The sequence below is a fragment of the Protopterus annectens genome, chromosome 15.part0, assembly GCF_019279795.1.
Source record: "Protopterus annectens isolate FY-2018-M chromosome 15.part0, PAN1.0, whole genome shotgun sequence".
Taxonomy (NCBI): domain Eukaryota; kingdom Metazoa; phylum Chordata; order Ceratodontiformes; family Protopteridae; genus Protopterus; species Protopterus annectens.
This window is the reverse complement of record NC_056749.1, coordinates 608,400,318-608,418,103: the sequence shown is the minus strand read 5'-3', so window position 1 is coordinate 608,418,103 and position 17,786 is coordinate 608,400,318.

The window sequence follows — 17,786 nt, the reverse complement described above, 5'->3', positions numbered from 1 at the left end:
AGGCAGATTTTTATTTAGAGCCTCAGAGTATGTTTTTGTGTGTTTGTGTTTGGTTTGCTGTCGTGGTAGGTCTATGTGAGACTGGAATTGTAGTGAGTGTGGTTTCCTTCTCCTCCTGACTGGTTTCGCCAGTACTGAGTTGAGAGAGCTTTGCCTCCAGTATGGCTATATGGTTGCATCTCTCACATGTGTTGGAATTTGTTGGGAGGAGGAGAGGGTTGTCTGTGTACATGAGGCAGTTGTAACATTGCCTCAAGATTCCCAGATTCACCAGCTGGACCGGAGAGGAGATTGACAACTGACCTTTGGACATGCTAGAATAGTATTGGGAATTCCTTTATAATTGAAAAAAAAGGGCCAATGGGGAACAAGGTACTTAAGGGGAGTTTGTGAGCTTGTAGTGCTTTTAATTTTTTAGTGCTGACTTATATCATTGCTTTAGTGAGCAACTGCCAGGTATCTTAAATGCAATGTGTTACAGGTAACTTAAATGCAAAAACGGCAAACAGTAACTTTCTTTCAAGTGAAACAAGGAAATAAGTACAGTAAGCAGTGCAGATATCACTAGGGATCCACAGAAGTGCTGAAAAGCCGTGTTTTAGGTGGAATTAGCATTTCAGGGAAATAACAAGCAAACAAACAACAAGCATACAAACAAAGCTAGATTCAGCAGGCCTGGATCTAGTCTATGCTACAGCAAACAAGGTGTACCAGTTTCAGTAAGAAACAGTTCAAATATGCAGGCACTATAAGCCTTTAACCAGAAATTCCCAGCTCAGAAGGGCAGAATCCAGCCTCTCCTCCCACAAGAGTGCAGACCACAAACCCTTTTAATGTAAAATAACTGGCCTGAAGCCCAAGTGCTTAAACCAGAATTAATACACTTTTAGAATAACAGACACCGAGCCCTTATTCACTGAATGCTGTTTTTTTGCTTATTCATTTACTTACTGAATAGGTGAGTGATCCTGATGTATGCTTTTCAGCTACCACATAGAAGAAAAGTATAAACAATAAAAACAGGTATAATAGTATAAAAAACTAACCATAAGTATGAGTAACAGTACCATTTGCTGGTGTAAGTGCTACATATGTATGCTCTTATTTCACAGAACCACCATGCTGTAGCATAGAAGAACAGAATCTAGTTGTGCATTGGATGCTTCTGTAAGAATTCTCTATTACAGTGATGCAGGGAGCTGGGCTGCTGTTGGGGTAACACTGAGGAGCTGTACCCCATATGGCATGAGTAGCAAAACAGTCATCCACACTCTGAATCAGGAATAAGGTGTTTGTAGCACAGGAGACTGTCCATTAGTGTTCTGGTAGGCTATATCTGCAGGCAAGGCCAACCTTAGGCCAATTGGACCTATTTGGTCCATTAGGGTCCTACTCCCTTAGGGAATCCCACACTAGACTAAGACAAGGCCATTATGCCTTATGTGGCCCTTATATTTGCCTTAGAATCACTACACCAAAGTGCAAGGTTTTCCTAATGGTAGTCCTGCTCCTATTGTAGTTAGAAGTGTTATTAGTGGAACTGACATTTTCCACTGTACTAGTATCAACTGCTGGAATATTTTTAGTTGCAGCTTCACTTCTATTTTATGGTTCACACTGTCAGCTGCTCGCACTCATGTAGTGGTCATTTGTTGTTGCTGACTGCTCAACAGGGTTTTCAATCCACTACTGGTGGGATTAACCATCTGGTTTTGCGATCTGCTCTTGTTACTGTGTAAGAAGATAACATCAGACCCAGTTTGATGACTGATGGAGAGGTACTGTCTTTAATGTTGCTTCCCTTGTTGATATGGAGTGTACAGTTGGTATTAATGTGTACAGTTATAAGCTGTAACTGAGAAACAGTCTCAGACAATATAAAACAGACACTAGTAAGTATAAAAAATAAGAGATTCTGTAATGTGAGGTAACTTCTCACCAGTAAAACTTGTGACAGAATATTTCCATTTCAAAAGCATGACAGAGAAATGCTTGCAGCAGTTACAAATTACAAATTACAGTTACAAATAGGAGCAAAATAATCCCAGAGGTGTGAAATTTAAGGTATATGTGCTGAGTGGTAGGAGGTACACATGGACAGAAAAAAAGGATTCAGTAACCTGAAAGTGAAAAATAGTAACAGAAGCAGTTTGATTTGTAAACGTACTTGAGCGGCATCACACTTTCAGAATCACATACAAATTAAGTAGTAAGCAGAATCACAAAGCTGAAAAACAAATGGACTGGATTAGGAAGGTGTCCTTGGGATAAGTATATTATTATACAGATCTAAACAAACTGAGGGGATATTGCATGTTTTTTCTAAATCGATATGGGTTTCCTTAAGACAGTCCTGATTTTCTTCCCAGTTGACAAAGCATGATGGTTAGTGACTACTTTAAATTATATATGGCTAGAAAAAAATCTAGAGAAATTAGTCCACTTACCCAGTTTAACAAATAGTTAAATGAAAATAAACATTCAGTAGTATGTAAGTCAGGTGAGACTATCACTACTGTTGTTGTTTTATGTTTTTTTTTGTGGGAAATCAAGGTATCAGAATTAACTGAGTAAGGAGCTCCAACCATTCAAAGCAGGTTTAGGAGATGACTGGAATCCCATGATGGAAGAAAGGGGGACAGAAATGTGAGATGAGATTATATAGGTAGAAAATTATTCATGCTCCTTCTGCCCCCGACTTACGAAAAACATCTGCTGCCCCACTGACTGTCCAGTACCTCCTGGCATCCAAGGATAATAGACATAGAAGGCAAGAACTGGGAACTGTGATGTCAGATGATTTTTTCCAGGTTCCATGATTCAAAAAAAGACTGCGTTTTAGTATCATGTTCTATATGGTGCTGTCTTGCATCACCTCTCAAAGATGCTGAAATGTAGCGAGTACTTAACTTACAAAGATATTTACTTACTTAAACTTTACACAAAAACAAGAAGCAAGTGCAACCCCAAAAGGGAAATCAGACTGTAAGTGGAATGTAGGGGTTAGATAGGAGGCCCCATCAAACTGGTTCAGATTGTGCTCTGTGATTGCTGGTTGTAGGTCTTGAAACTATATACTGTAAAATGTTTATACCTTATTGCCTTGTACATAATGCTTTTACCATGACTGTTTCTCACACTTTCATAAATCATCAATATTTCATTGATGACAAGCTAAATGCACTAATATGTGATTAAATATGCTAGCTTTGTCTCATTTAAGTGTATTAAGCCATGTAGTCCACAGTTTCTGTTTTTTGTACACTGATCATCTGACCAAATATGAATTTTTGCTTGTTATGGTAACCCCGCCTAAGTAGCGCTGATAAGGGAGATGTGAAGTAACAACATCACAGCAGATACTTGACAGGAGTCTTATCTCTCTCTTTCATCTTCACAATGCATAATTATTGCTGACTTATTTCAGAAATGGCTATACACAAATATGTGAATGCAGTTTAACTCTTGGTTCACAATGTTGCAACCATGACTATCAAAGGAAATGTTTAAAAGAAATCTTAGGAAGATTTCTTGATAATTCTTTTATCACAAAAAATGACATCAACCAAATACAGGAAAAGTGTCCTGCTTATATGAAGACTTTAGATTTACAGCCAGAATGACATCTTCTAAGTGACAAGCATACTTTACTTGTTTTGAACATTCTTTATAACATTAAATCTGATTTCACTTGACATCAACAGTAAACAACAAAAGAAGCATTTAAGGACATGAATGTGATTTTGGCAAGATTTAGTGAAGTAATTCATATTTATGATCAGTGGCAGTTTTATTTGATAGAAGACATATGGTGATTGTTGGGAGCCGCCTTTCTGCAAGTGCAAGTCTGGGACTTCAGCCATAAGCAGGCATAAAACATGTAGAATGATGTACAGTTTGTTTCTGATTTTGTAGATGTCTGGATTTCATAACTGCTAATATAAAGATAAATGCCATGAAAAAGGCAAAGTAAAACAGGGAATCAGAATGCACGGGAAACATTTAGAAAGTTGAAAGCTACTACTTAACTGATTTTGTATTGTTAGGAAAGGAAGACATGAGTGAAGACTGAAAAAGGATTATTGAAAATTAACATTTGCCAGTGTCATCTCTCATTTAGAAGCAGAAGTGAAATTAAAATCTTAAGTGGGAATTTATTTATAACAAAGTAAGAAAAGAGGTAATGATTTGATGTTGCTAGACAAAAACACCAGAACAAACTGGGAGGAGGTATGGAGAAAAAGTGACAGAGATCAGTAATACTGGAGCATTGAATTATAAGGCAAAAACCTACATGCTGTATTTTCCTATAATTGTTTTATATATTTATGAGAAAAAATAATTTATATAGAAACAAAAGAAAAGTATGTCACCAGCTAATTAAGCACTGCTATATTTGCACATATACTTAGAAAGACTGTGGTGTATACATTCTATCCCATACCCACAAACAAACTTGATTCCTGTCAACCCCAAACCAGAAAAGAGGTGCTGAAATACATCTTTTCCTTGCATTTGATAACAAACCTCACAGATTAGCTTCACTCATTCACTGACTAAAAGCATAAATACGGGAATTTAAAAGTTGAACATAAAATAAAGTAACATTTCTACATGCAGAAATGCTATGCAGATTAGGGATCAGATCATGTTGTCATTCTTCTGGCACATCTCCATTGTTATGTTATTTTATTTACATCTGAAATTAGGGAAATTATTCTAAGTAATGTAAGTATACAAGTAAATTAATAAAAGCAAACACTGATAACAATACAAGCCTCATTATTAATATCTATCTATATATATATATATATATATCTATATATATATATATATATATATATATATATATATATATATATATATATATATATATATATATATATATATATATACACATTTGCACACAATTCAGTCATGAAATGTAGAAAATAAAAAAAAACACCAGACTTCAAAATAAAGAAAAAAACTCGAATGCAAAAAATACTGAATCACAAAACTCTAAATACTTCTCTCCCACTAAACAACACTTTATCAGTAAACCCAAGATACAAAACTGAGAAAAACCATTGTCTGAATAGTGATACTGTTAGGAAAAGGGGTTTGAGTAAAGTAACATGTAGGGTCGGGTTGGGGCAGGGGTAGAATTAGGGTTAAGGGTAGAACAAATGCAGAATTAGAAGTAGGAGTTAGAAATCAGAACTTATGAGTCTTTCCGAGTCAGTAGATTATAGAGAATACAACAGATCTGGATATTGTGGACATGTGCCATGGCTCCAGCAATGCATATTGGTTACATGCTGCATATCCAGAAAAACTACCACATGCTACATCTGGCTTTATACAGAAAGGGGATGTGACACCCGTGCACTGGCCCAGCAATCAAGAAGCCTCAATCCTCACCACTAACACCAGTGAGGGGCGTCCATATGGGGAAAGGATAATAAATACACACACAATAAGGTACAATTTCCCTTAAGAGCACACAGAGATCACAGTCAGTCCTAATCTAAAACTTCCAGCACCCTCTCTGTCCAACTAGTGCTTTATGTCCCTGCCCTAAGTAGCTGACACACACACTTTGAGATAAGAGTTTATACAACCGCACAGACACTCCTGGGGAAGGCTGGCACAGGTTCTCCAGCTGTGCCCCTTTTCTTCCCAGTCTAAAAGGTAGTACCAGCTGCCACCACCCACTAATATTTATCACCAACTCAAAGGCCCTTATAAGGGTGTCCAATTATTATTGCGCAATATTATTATCCAAATGTGACTGAACAGTCAAGGCTTATTGGAGTGACCTGGTACAGTATCACTATATACATGCAATGTACTCTAGAGCTTAAATTAACTCCATATAAAACATCCACAGTTGAAAGGTTTAAAAATATTTAATAATAAATAATAAAAACACAAGACAATACTTCTTACTACACAGTGCTATTTAAGAGTTCAGAGATTACAGAGAAATACTTAAAATAATACTGTAGAAAAGTTCTGACATCACAGAAAAACAAACTAGTCTAATATTCCTAATTCCTAGCTATTTCTAAGAGAAAACAGTTCAAAATAACTTGCATATAGAAACATGCAGTGCGGGTGATGTTGCATGTTCTCAAGTCAAAATGCTCTGAGCTCTCTGATTCTCTCTCTTTAAATTGATAGCACATAGCTGCTTCACATTACATCATTCTTCACACTTCTCTGGTGTTCCCAGGTTAACAGAAACTACATTTACATTCTTTATACCAGTGCAATAAAGGACATTTATACATGCAGATTCTAGCCTAGAACTCTTGTCTTAAAACAATAGGCAGGATGCCTCCATCTAGACATATCGGCTTTGAATTTTGACATCAAAGAGAGTCATGAAATGCTTGACTTAGCTTTCTTACAGCAGAGTGCACTGTTGTTACGTTTTTGCAGTTCAATATCTAATGCGGTCTTTTCACATTTAAGAGAACAAGCCTGTGGCTTACATTAATATTTATAAATAACAGAATTATCTACAGAATTTTATCTGGCTAGGCTGGCAGCCTTCACCTATCTTCACACATCTCCCCCCTGGAGAACTCAAGCTACTTTTTCAAGGGACCCTTGAGAAATGTTGCTTGAGTGGGTTAGGTCTAGCTGAGTACATCTTACCCCATTCCCTGTCTTGAGAGCCCATCTGCATTGGCATTGCTAATCCCACTGCAGTGCTGCACTGACATATCATATGCTCGCAACCCTAGGCTTCATCTTAGCAACTTAGTATTTTGCTGGCTGGTTTTGTTTAATCATGTTAGGGGATTGTGATCTGTCACTACATTGAACTTTCTTTCATACAGATAAGGCTGAAGTTTCTGCGGTGCCCACACTATGACTAGACATTCCTTTTCTACAGCTGCATAGCATTCCTCCCTGGTTTGGAGCCTATGACTGAGATAAACCACTGGGTACTCTTCTCCCTCTGAAGAAGTCTGGCTATGTACAGCCCCACCCCATGGTTTGAAGCATCCACCTGCACAACAAATTCTTTGCTGTAATCTGGACTGGCTAACACAGGGGATCCTCCCAAAGCTTCTTTAAGCTTCTGGAATGCCTGCTCACATGTTGTGGTCCACACTACCTTATCTGGCCTGTTCTTCCTTGTCAGGTCTGTGAGAGGAGCAGCTATGGAACTATAACTGGGACAAACTTTCTGTAGTACCCTGCTGTCCCTAAGAATGCCCTCACCTGCTTTTTGGTAACAGGTGCAGGCCATGCCTGAATGACTTCTACTTTGGCAGGTTCTGGCCTGATCTTACCACTCCCCACTCTGTCACAGGTAGGAGACCTCTGCAATACCCACCTGATATTTACTGGGCTTAATGGCCAAGCATGCCCTCTGTAGTCTGCCCAACACCTCCCTGACATGTTGAAGGTGCTCTTGCCAGAAATGGTTGCAGATGGCAATGTCATCTAGATAAGCAAGGGTAAACCCTCCTGCTTCTGCTAGGATATGATCTACCAGCCTCTGGAAAGTCACTGGGGCATTTTTCATCCCAAAGGGCATCTTTGTGAACTCACGCAAGCCAAAAGGGGTCACAAAGGCTGACTTCTCTCTAGCACTGGGAGTCAAGGGCACCTGCCAGTAACCCTTTTTAAGATCAGTGGTTGTAAGATAGCCCCACCCAGCTGCTCTAGGGCCTTATCTGTCCTAGGCATAGAGTAAGCATCTGACTCTGTGTGGTTATTTAATTTCCTGTAGTCCACACAGAACCTGGTGCTGCCACCCTTCTTTGGTACCAGCACCATTGGGGAGGTCCAGGGACTGTTGGTCTCTTGAATTATCCCTAGTTCCAACATCTCCTGTATCTCCTCTCTGATTCACTCTATCAGGCACCCTATAAGGGGCCTGCCTAATAGGCCTTTGAGGTTCTGTATCCACCTGGTGCTACACCAGGTGAGTACACCCTCGTTTCCCAGTGAACATGTCCCCAAACTCCTGTAACACTGCTTGGATTTCTCAAACTTTGGTAGGAGATAGCTGCTGGGAAATAGCTACCCCTTCCACTGAGGTGTCAGTCCAAGCCTCACTGAGGAGATAAGTCACCAGATCTCCATCAGACTCCTCCTACAATTCATTGCAAATGCTCAGCACAAGGGCCTCCCTATCATAGTAAGGTTTCATCATGTTAACATGATGCAATTTGTGTCCCTGCCTTCTGCCTAGCAGTTCCACCATGTAGTTAACATCACTTACCTTTCTTACCACCTTGTAGGGCCCTCCCAGGCTGCTTGTTGTGTCTTACAGGAATGAGAACCATTACCTGCTGTCACACAACATACTCCCTAGCTCGAGCATTCCTGTCATACCACACCTTTTCTTGTTGTTGGGCTTCTGCCAGGTTCACCTGGGCCATGCCCATGAGTTCATTGAGCCTTGTCCTGAGGTTTAGGACATGTACCACAACAGACTCCTTGTGAGGTTTATAATTCACCTTCCCACTCATCACGAATTAAATCTAGAGGGGCCCTTCACCTTATGCCCATACAGCAACTTAAAGGGTGAAAAATCTGTAGATTCCTGGGGAACCCACTGTAAGCAAACAGCTGATGGGGCAAATATTTGTCCCACTCCCTCTTAAACTGGTCTGCAAATGCCCATAGCATGGACTTGATTATAGAGTTTAACCTCTCAACAAGACCATTAGTCTGGGGATGGTAGGGGTTGGTCTTCAGGTGCTTCACCCCACAGTACTTCCACAGACAAGCCAGCAGGTCTGGCATGAAATTGGCACCTCTGTCAGTCAGTATTTCTTTTGGGAAATCTACCCTGCTGAAACTCTAGAGCATTTGCCACCTTTTCTGCCTCAATGGAGGACAGAGCCACTGCCTCAGGGTATCTTGTTGCATAATCTACTACCATTAGGATATACCTTTTCCCCTGTGGAACTTGGGGTACTCAGAGGCCCCACAATATCCATAGTTTACCCTCTGAAATGGCTCTGCAGTCACAGACAAAGGCATCAAAGGAGCTCTCACCTTGTCTCCTGCCTTGCCTGCATTTTTGCACTGCACACAGGTCCTGCAGTACCCTGTTACATCTCTGGAAATTTCAGGCCAATAGAAGTTCTGCATAATACATCTCTTGGTATGTTTTTTGCCCATATGACCCGCAAAGGGAATATCATGGTCTATGGCTAGAAGCGCCAGATGGTAGGCTCTAGGCACTGCCAACTGCTGTACTCTCTCACCTTCAAGCCCTCCCTCAGGAGTCCACGCTCTATACAGTAATCCTTTGTCCCAGTATACAGAATCCCCCTTCCCTTGAGAATCAGTTGCTTCATTAGCTACCTGCATCAGGCCTTGCAATGTAGGGTCTGCGAGCTGAGCCTGTCTCATCTCCCTCTTTGTAACCCTTCCCAGCTCCCCTTCCACAGGAAGTCTAGCATCCTCTGACAGTGGTGTCTCACTGTCAGCCTGGGTACTACTACTCACCTCTACCTTTGCAGTCACTCTGTCCAAGGGAACATCAGTACCCACAAGCAGCTGTGGCTCACATTCAGTCTCACTGCTACAGAGTAGCTCCCTCCCTGAGGTAACTACCTCACCAGTCCTGGCTGCAAGTATGCAGTCTGTCTGGGTCTCCCCCAGGCTACCAGATCCACATGCTTGTCTCCTAGCCTGACTGTGTATGTAACTGCATAAGCACATGGTACTGCCTCATCCAAATCCTTCCCTATCTGGACATCTGCAGGATGGTAGTTTGGTACCCCTGTTGTCCCAAGGTAGACTACTATTGGAATTTCATCTTTCCCACTTACTAGCATTTTCACCTTTTGTTCCTCACCTTGCCCCCATGGCCATCTGTATGGCACATGGCCCCACTGGTTACATTCAAAACATATTTAACCCTAGGTCCTGGACATGTACCTGGACTAGTGGCTTCCCCTGCTACTGGCAGATTCTATTATGGAAGTCTGTGCTGCCCACCATGGGTTCCTTTAGACCCATGAGCAGTACTGGGGGTCCATTTCCTGTGCAGGGATGCCCTGCTTGCTAGGCATAGGTCTTCCTTCTTCCCCAACACATCTGAAGTAACACATTGTCTATCAGCTAACCAGATCCACATGTCCTCAGGCAAAGTGCTAAAGGCTTGTTCCTTCACCAAAAGGTCTGCCAGCCCTTCAAAAGTGGTGACCTGACATCCACTCACCCACCTATGAAAATAAGTGCTCAGTTCAGCAACATATTCACACACACTTTCATCTGCCTTGTGTCTACGCTCACGAAACATTTTCCTATACGTTTCAGGTATTAGCTTAAACAATTCTAACAAGTAATTCTTAACAGCAGTATAATCAAAACATGCAACATCAGACATTTTGGACAGCACAGTTATAGCTTTACCATGGAGTAAGGGGGTCAGGAACCTTACCCAGAGCCTTTGGTCAACATCATACTGTTTACATACCCTCTCAAACATATGAATGAAACTATCAAAATTACCCCCTCTTTAAACTGCAGAAGAAATTTACTGACTTTTGTGCTTCTGGGGTCCAGTTACTCCCTTCCCCATTACCTCCATGACTCTGGCAAAGAGTCAGCATCTCCTTCTCATGCTGCCTCTCCTTTTCCTCAGCTTCCAGGCATAGCAGTTTCTCATTCTCTTCAGCCTGTAGATGCCTCATTCTCTCAGCTGCTTCTATTTCCAAACTTCTGGCCTCCAACTCAAGTCTCTTTAGCTCCAGATGGATTTTTAAGTCCTCAGCAGAAAGGTTGACCTGTCCATTCTCTGAGGGTGGTACATCTCTACTGCCAGTGTGATCGTCCGCCTGATTGCTGTTTTTTGATGCAGCTGTGACCAAGGTTGCAATCAGGTCTGCCTTAGTCAGGTTTCCATGCACCAGTGCCCTAGCCTGGCACATCTCAGCCAGTTGGCTCCTTGTCAGCTTTCCGTACTTTTCTGCTGACATGCTGCCTGCTCTCCCTGACAAACTAAGCTAATAAAAGAAATAAAACAATTGTGATCTGAACTCTGAGTATTCATTGCATGGCTGATTTAGAGTATAAAACACCTTCAGTGATCACTGTACACAAGCTACAGGCATTCACTCTACCCACACCACTACAAGCTAATTACTATTTGCCAACCAATTATTATGTGGTGTGGATATCCCCACCACTGCCAAACAATTAATATGTGACACCCGTGCACTGGTCCGGTCCAGCACTCAAGGAGCCTCAATCCTCGCCACTAACACCAGTGAGGGGCGTCCATATGGGGAAAGGGTAATACATTGTTTGTACTTTTCTTGTTCCACTGAGGAAAGCCGGTCTGGATTATTGAATTGTTCGATATGTATTAAAACAGTTAAGTTTTACCTTAGTGTTGCTGTAGTTTTGTTGTTGATATATACTGAGTTTTGTGCTGACATTTTTTCAGTTACTGATAGTTTGTTTTGCCTTGCACTTGGATCCTACTTGCAGGGCTTTTCTCTTTTTCCAGAAAGGGTAATACATACACACACAGTAAAGTACAGTTTCCTTTAAGAGCACACAGAGATCACAGTCAGTCTGGGGCTAGTTTCTCCCTTTCTCTCCAGGTCCCTAATAAGACTCCCCACTGGCACAGCTATAGGGTCCAGATCTCAGCCTAGTAGGTAGGCTGCCAGCACCCTCTCTGTCCAACCAGTGCTTCTTGTCCCTGCCCAAGTAACACACACACACACACACACACACACACACACACACACACACACACACACACACACACACACTTTGAGATAAGAGTTTATACAGCCACACAGACACTCCTGGGGAAGGCTGGCACAGGTTCTCCAGATGTGCCCCTTTCTTGCCCCGTCTAAAAGGTAGTACCAGCTGCCACCACCCACTAATATTTATCAGCTATTCAAAGGCCCTTAAAAGGGTGTCCAATTATTACTGTGCGATATTATTATTCAAATGGTAAGCATGACTGAACAGTCAAGGCTCATTAGAGTGACTTGGTACAGTATCACTATATACATGCAATGTACTCTAGAGCTTAAATTAACTCTACATAAAACAGCCACAGTTGAAAGGTTTAAAAATATTTAATAATAAATAAGACCACAAGACAATACTTTCTGCTACACAGTGCTAGTCAAGAGTTCAGAGATCACACAGAAATGCTTAAAATAATTCAGTAGTACAGTTCTAACATCACAAAAAAACACTTAGTCTAATCTTTCTAGTTTCTTGCTATTTCTAAAATATAACACAAGTCTAAGATAACTTACATATGAGCAAGACAGTGTTGTGAGGTGGATGGTCAAAACAAAAATGCTTAATAATCTCTGGTTCTCTCTGTTTAAATTGAAATTGCAGTTCTGATAAATATTACATCATTCTTCACCCTTCTTGGGGTTCCCAGGCCAACAGAACCTGCATCTACATTCTTTTACACCTAGGCAGAAATCAGAGCAATAAAATACATTTGCATGTTTAAATGTAGCAATCTTAACTCTTGGTTAAAACAATAGAAAGAATGTACTAGCCCAGATGAAATGACTCAGAATCTTTAACTTCAAAAGACAGACATGAAGTAATTGTAACTTAAAATGACAGACATGAAATGCTTGTCTTAACTTACTTTACAGCAGAGGGAAATGTTGTAACATTTTTTTGAAGTTCAACATTTCACAGCATATTCTTTCATTTAAAAAAAACAAGCCTGTATTTCAACATTTCACAGTATTTTCTTTCAATTAAGAAAACAAGTCTGTAGTTCAACATTTATATTTACAAATGACAGAATTATCTATAAACTTCTATCTGGTTAGGCTGGCAGCCTTCACCTCCCCCCCCGGAGAACTCAAGCTAGATTTTCAAGTGACCCTTGAGAAATGTCGGTTGAGAGGGTCAGGTCTATCTTGAGTATACCTACCCCATTCTCTGTTTTGAGAGCCCATCTGCATTGGCATTTCTACTCCCACTGTGGTGCTGCACTGACATATATGCTTGCAACCCCAGGCTCCATCTTAGCAACTTGGCATTTTGCTGGCTGGCTCTGTTTAACCATGTTAGGGGGTTGTGATATGTCATAACAGTGATTTTTCTTCCATAGAGATAAGACTGATGTTTCTGCAGTACCTACACTATGGCTAGACATTTCTTTTCTACAGCTGCATAGCATTCCTTCCTGGGTGGAGCTTACAACTGAGATAAACCACTGGGTGCTCTTCCCCCTCTGAAGAAATCTGGCTAAGTACAGCCCCCACCCCATGGTTTGAAGCATCCACCTGCACAACAAATTATTTGTTGTAATCTGGACTGGCTAACACAGGGGGCTCCTCCCAAAGCTTCTTTAAACCTCTGGAATACCTATTCACATGCTGGGGTCCACAATACCTTATCTAGCCTGTTCTTCCTTGTCAGGTCTGTGAGGGGAGCAGTTACTTGGGCAGGGACACGAAGCACTGGTTGGACAGAGAGGGTGCTGGAGATTTTAGCTTGCCCAGCTGACTGAGATCTGGACCCCATAGCTGTACCAGTGGGGAGTCTTATTGGGGACCTGGAGAGCAAGGGAGCGACCAGCCCCAGACTGACTGTGATCTCTGTGTGCTCTTAAGGGAAATTGCACTTGACTGTGTGTATTTGTTATAATTTCCTCATATATGAGACACCCTCTCTGGTGTTAGTGGTGAGGATTGATGGTCCTTGATTGCTGGGCCTGGGCACGGGTGTCACATTTATGGTGGCAGTGGTTGGGATATCCTCACATTTGTGTTTTGGCAGTGGTGAGATATCCACATCACATATTAATTAGTTGGCAAATATTAATTGGCTTGTAGTGGTGTGGGTAGAGTGAATCCTGTAGCTTGTATACAGTGAGCTTTGAAGGTGTTTTTATACTCTAAAACAGCCATGCAGTGAATACCACAATTGTTTTATTTCTTTTGTTAGCTTAGTTAGTCGGGGTGAACAGGCAGCATTTCAGCAGAGGAGTATGGAAAGCTGACAAGAAGCCAGCTGGTGGAGATGTGCCAGGCTAAGGGACTGGTGCATGGAAACCTGACTAAGGCAGACATGATTGCAGCCTTGGTTACAGCAGCATTAGAAAACAGCAACCAGCAGGACAATCAGACTGACAGTGGAGATATAATACCCTTGGAGAATGGACAGCTCAACCTTTCTACAGTGGACTTAAAAATCCAGCTGGAGCTAAAGAGACTTGAGTTGGAGGCCAGGCATGTGGAATTAGAAGCAGCTGAGAGACTGAGGCATCTAGAGAGTGAGGAGAATGAGAAACTGCTATGCCTAGAAGTGTGGAAAAAGAGAGGCAGAGGCAGCATGAGAAGGAGATGCTGACTCTTCTCCAGAGTCATGGAGGTAATGGGGAAGGTAATAACTGGATCCCAGAAGCACAAAAGGTCAGTAAATTCCTTCTGCAGTTTAAAGAGGGGGAGAATTTTGATAGTTTCATTCATATGTTTGAGAGAGTATGTAAACAGTATGAAGTTGACCAATGGCTCTGGGTACGGTTCCTGACCCCCTTACTTCATTGTAAAGCTGTAACTGTATTATCTAAAATGTTGGACATTGCATGTTTTGATTATACTGCTGTAAAAAACTGTCTATTAGAGTTTTTTAAGCTAACACCTGAAATGCATAGGAAAAAGTTTCATGAGCATAGATGCAAGGCAGATGAAAGTGCGTGTGAATATGTTGCTGAATTGATCACTTATTTCCATAGGTGTGTGAGTGGATATCAAGTAACCACTTTTGAAGGCCTGGCAGACATTTTGGTGAGGGAACAAACCCTTAGCACTTTGCCTGAGGACATGAGGATCTGGTTATCTGATAGATAATGTACTACTTCAGATGAGCTGTGGAAGAAGGGAGACCTATACCTGGCAAGCAGGGCAGCCCTGTACAGGAAGGGGACCCCCAGTACTTCTCATGGGTCTAAAGGAACCCATGGTGGGCAGCACAGACTGCCACAACAGAATCTGCCAGTAGTAGGGGAAGCCACTAGTCCAGGTACACATCCAGGAGATAGGATTAAATGTTTTGAATGCAACCAGAGGGGCCATGTGGCCATGGAGGCAAGGTGGGGAACATTCTGGCAGACAGGTTCAGTGCAAATTTCTCCTCCCCCTCCCCCCCAAAAGGAGAAATAACTATCCCAGCAGAGTGTAGCCTCCCTAACATCTCAGATGCCCAGGTGAGAGCTGCCCTCTCTAAAGCTAAAAACACAGCATCAATGGGACCGGATGGTGTCCCAGGCTGTGTGCTACATGAACTCCAAGAGGAACTAAACCCACACATAAGGCTGCTGTTTAATCTTAGCCTTACTACAGGATACGTACCCCAAGAGTGGCGTACGGCAACAGTGGTCCCACTTCACAAAGGCGGTGCTTCTACGGACCCTGGAAATTACTGCCCCATAAGCTTGATGAGCCTGGTCTGCAAAGCTATGGAGAGGATCATTATGGAACTCATAAACAAAGACATTGGGGACCTACAGACATTGAATCCTACCCAATTTGGCTTTGTCAAGGGCAGATCCTGCCTTTTGAACTTGGTCGACTTTTTTGAAACAGTCACTAAGGCCATTGATGAGGGTAAGGCAATTCACACAGCCTACCTTGACCTTGCAAAAGCCTTTGACACAATGCCCCACTCGGGCATCATAGACAAACTCACCAGCTTAAATGTAAACCCATATGTTACAAGATGGGTTGCAAACTGGCTCAAGGACAGAACCCACAGGGTCAGAGTTGCTGGAGCTATGTCAGACTCTAAGCCAGTCACAAGTGGTGTCCCACAGCGCTCAGTCCTGGGACCCCTCTTGTTCGGCATTTATTTTTCCGAGGTACAGGCAAACATAGGAGGATTGTGGCTGACAAAGTTCGCAGATGACTGCAAACTGAAGCCATAATTGATACTCCAGCGGACACAAACATCCTTCAGAGAGGCCTCATAGAAGCGGATGGTGGTGCCAGAGCCATGGCCTTAAGCTGAACGCCAAAAAATGTACAGTCATACCCTTTGGGAAAAACAAGGTACCGACAAATTACCACATAGGTGGTAATCCATTAAATACGGAAGAGGTAATCAGGGACCTAGGGACCCAGGTTGACAGTAACCTCTCATTTGACACTCACATTGCCAAAGTGGTTAGGAAGACCTTCTATATTGCCCACCTTATCATGAAGGGTTTCACATCTAGATCAAGAGAGGTCATTGTGCCCCTGTACTCTTCTCTTATCAGGCCAATGATTGAGTACAATGCCCCATTTGGGATGTATCTCACCCGACACCTGCAGCAGTTGGAAAGACCCCAAAAGTTCCTCACCAAGAGGATAAAGGGTCTTAAACATATGTCATATGCTGCCCGACTGAAAAAACTCCAGCTCTATTCAGTCGCATACCGCCTACTCAGAGGTGATCTGTGCCTGGCGTACAAGGCCATGTCCAATCCGGAATTAATGGACATGCTCCACCTCAGAAAATCCAAATCCATTAGAGCCACGAGAACAAGAGACTTAAACCTCAACACAGAAATAAATAGGACGTGCTGGAGGGACAGATTAATAACCCAGAGGCTCCCTACACTCTGGAACAGAATCCCAGTCCATGTTAGGCAGAGCCCCTCACTGACTCTATTCAAGAGAAATCTCGACGAGTGGATGGGAGATCGTAGGTTTACCCCGGGGGTCATCTCTGTGTCACTACTAGACAGAGGCACAGTAAACTAAACCCTAAAAGGGCGTAGTATTCTCATCCTAAGGGGTGGTGAAAGCCACACACACTCTGGCTAGGCTTATAAATGCCCTAGGGCAGATAGCCTAGTACGAACCTATGAACCTAAAAGGTGAGGGAGTCAGTAAGTGGGAAAGCCAAAATGCCATTAGTAGGTTGTCTTGAGACAACAGGGGTACCGAACTACCATCCTGCAGATGTTCTGAGAAGGAAGGATTTGGATGAGGCAGTACCACGTGCTTATGCAGTTGCACATAGTCAGGCTAGGAGACAAGCATGTGTGAGTGGTAGCCTGGGGGAGACCCAGACAGACTGCATACTTGCAGCCAGGACTGGTGAGGTAGTTACCTCAGGGAGGTAGCTACTCTGTAGCAGTGAGACTGAAGGTGAGCCACAGCTGCTTGTGGGTACTGATGTTCCCTTGGACAGAATGACTGTAAAGGTAGAGGTGAGTAGTAGTACCCAGGCTGACAGTGAGACACCACTGTCAGAGGATGTCAGACTTCCTGTAAAAGGGGAGCTGGGAAGGGTTACAAGGAGGGAGTTTTGACAGGCTCAGCTCTCAGACCCTACATTGCAAGACCTGAGGCAGGTAGCTAAGGAGACACCTGATTCTCAAGGAAAGGGGGAATCTGTATACTGGGACAAAGGGTTACTGTACAGAGAGTGGACCCCTGAGGGAGGGATAGAAGGTGAAAGAGTACAGCAGTTGGTAGTGCCTAGAGCCTACCATCTGGCGCTTCTGGCAATAGCCCATGATATTCCCTTTGCAGGTCATATGGACAAAAAACGTACAAAGAGGCGTATTATGCAGAACTTCTATTGGCCTGAAATTTCTAGAGACATAACAGGGTACTGCAGGACCTGTGAGCAGTGTCAAAAGTTAGGCAAGGCAGGAGACAAGGTGAGAGCTCCTTTGATGCCTTTGCCTGTGATTGTGGAGCCATTTCAGAGTGTAGCTATGGATATTGTGGGTCCTCTGAGTACCCCAAGTTCCACAGGGAGAAAGTATATCCTAGTGGTAGTGGATTATGCTACATGATAACCTGAGGCAGTGGCTTTGTCCT